Source organism: Cucurbita pepo, unplaced genomic scaffold, assembly GCF_057944985.1.
Source record: "Cucurbita pepo subsp. pepo isolate OVF unplaced genomic scaffold, ASM5794498v1 scafford_96, whole genome shotgun sequence".
In the NCBI taxonomy this organism is placed as follows: Eukaryota; Viridiplantae; Streptophyta; class Magnoliopsida; order Cucurbitales; family Cucurbitaceae; genus Cucurbita; species Cucurbita pepo.
This window is the reverse complement of record NW_028257999.1, coordinates 40,001-42,500: the sequence shown is the minus strand read 5'-3', so window position 1 is coordinate 42,500 and position 2,500 is coordinate 40,001.

Sequence of the window (2,500 nt, the reverse complement as noted above, 5' to 3'; positions counted from 1 at the left end):
CACGCCCACGTCGCGCACACCCCCGCACCCGCGCCCCCACCCCCCTCGCGCAGCACACGCCAAGCCCCATCCTATGCTATGTGCGATACATGCCCTACCAACACCTCATGCACCCTTACACACTCATAATGTCCACCAACACCCTCCAACGCAAACATACCTACAATCATATCAAAAGTGTTGGATGTTACCTCCATAAAAAATCATCACACCCAACAACAATTCATCACACCTAACATCCGTGGAAAGTAAGAACATGTATAAGCCTTGGACTATAAAAACATCATCAATGAAATGAACTAAGAAAAGAGTGATGAATTATTTTTTTCTTTTGGTTATCTAAAACAATGAAATGAAGAGTTTTGATACAAGAGTAGGTACATTAGACCAAGACGCCCACCATGACCTTGTTTTTACACCCATCACCCATTTAATTGTCAAAATACGTGTGTAGTGGTTGTTTTATTATTATTTTTTTTTTCTGGGAGCTAAGCAACTTGAAAGAATTATGCCCGCAAAATTTCAGATTTTTTCGACAACTATAACTATTTTTTCTAATTTCTTATTATTTAATATTTAAAAATTCATTAAAAAAAATTGGTTGGTTGAAAAATTATGAAACTTGATTTTTAAACTCTTTAGAATGTCCCATTAATGAATCAATCCAGCTCACGGAAAAAAAACAATATAAAACTTGAGATATTTGACTGTATGACCGTTCGGAAAAATCGTATCTAGGCCTGGCAGACCAAAAATGCCTCAAAATGTACTATATAGGGGGGTGACTAGTCTGCATGGGCTGGGCACGGGGGTACCCCTATATCTTCCGCCACCCCCACGCCCCAAGCACTATGTGCCGCACATGGGCATATGCTTGGGGCACGGGGGTGGTGGTCGGAGGTCGAGGCCGATTGATGGTGGCGGAATGCCCACGGTGAGGTGGTGTCGGAATGGTCCTGCGTGCTCGCCCGCCCTGCCCCACCTGCGTGTTCCCGCGTGCGCGCGCCCCCCGCCCCGCCTCGCCCGCGTGCTCCCGCCTGCGCGCGCCCAGCCCCGCCCCGTCCACGTTGTCCCGCGCGCGCGCGCCTCGCCCAGCCCCGCCCGCATGCTCCCGCGCGCGCGCCCCGCCCAGCCCCGCCCGCGTGCTCCCGCGCGCGCGCCCCGCCCAGCCCCGCCCGCGTGCTCCCGCGCGCGCGCCCCGCCCTGCCCCGCCCGCGTGCTCCCGCGCGCGCGCCCCGCCCAGCCCCGCCCGCGTGCTCCCGCGCGCGCGCCCCGCCCATCCCCGCCCCGCCCGCCTTCTCTCGCGCGCGCGCCCCGCCCAGCCCCGCCCCGCCCGCCTTCTCTCGCGCGCGCGCGCCCCGCCCTGCCCCGCCCACGCCCCATCCATCACCCATTAATTGTGAAATTACATGTGGAGTTGTTGTTTTTTTGTAATTTTTTTTCTGGGAGCTAAGCAACATGAAAGAATGATTCCCACAAAATTTCAGATTTTTTTGACGGCTCTAGCTATTTTTTCTAATTTCTTATTATTTAATATTTAAAAATTCATTAAAAAAAATTGGTTGGTTGAAAAATTATGAAACTTGATTTCTAGATCCATTACAATGTCCCATTCATGAATCAATCGAGTTCATGGAAAAAAACAATCTAAAACTTGAGATATTTGACCGTATGATGGCTCAGAAAAATCGTATCTAGGCCTGGCAGACCAAAAATGCCTCAAAATGTACTATATAGGGGGGTGACTAGTCTGCATGGGCTGGGCACGGGGGTACCCCTATATCTTCCGCCACCCCCACGCCCCAAGCACTATGCGCCGCACATGGGCATATGCTTGGGGCGTGGGGGTGGTGGTCGGCGGATGAGGGCGGTTGACGGCGGCGATGCGGTGGCGAAACTTGCACGGTGAGGCAGTGTCGGGTGCCTTTGGGCGTGCGACATGAGCCTTGTTGAGAATGAAATGTTGCGATGTTGCCTTCTAACTTGGGCTGGCTTGAGGATGGTTGATGGTTGGCACGATGATGAAACATGCAATGTGGGGTGGAGCCGGGTGCCTTCGGGCGTGCGACATGAACCTCGTTGAGTGTGTGACGTTGTGGTGATGCCTGCCAGCCTTGGGCCAGCCCTATGTTTTGAAGGCCGGTGGTGCCAGAACATGTTCGGCTGGTTGGAATCGGGTGCCTCTGGGCGTGCGACACGAGCCTCATTGAGCACGGAATGTTGCGATGTTGCCTTCTAATTGGGAATCTCTGGTGTGAGGAACTGTGGATGGTTGCTAGTATGACGATGAAACATGCAAGGTGGGGTGGAGCCGGGTGCCTTCGGGCGTGCGGCATGAACCTCGTTGAGTGTGGGACGTTGTTGTGGTGTATGCCTCCCTTTCTTGGGCCAGCCCTATGTTTTGAAGGCTGCGTGGTAGCAGAACATGCACGGTGGGGCGGTGTCAAATGCCTTTGGGCGTGCGACATGAGACCTGTTGAGAACGGAATGTTTCCTTCCA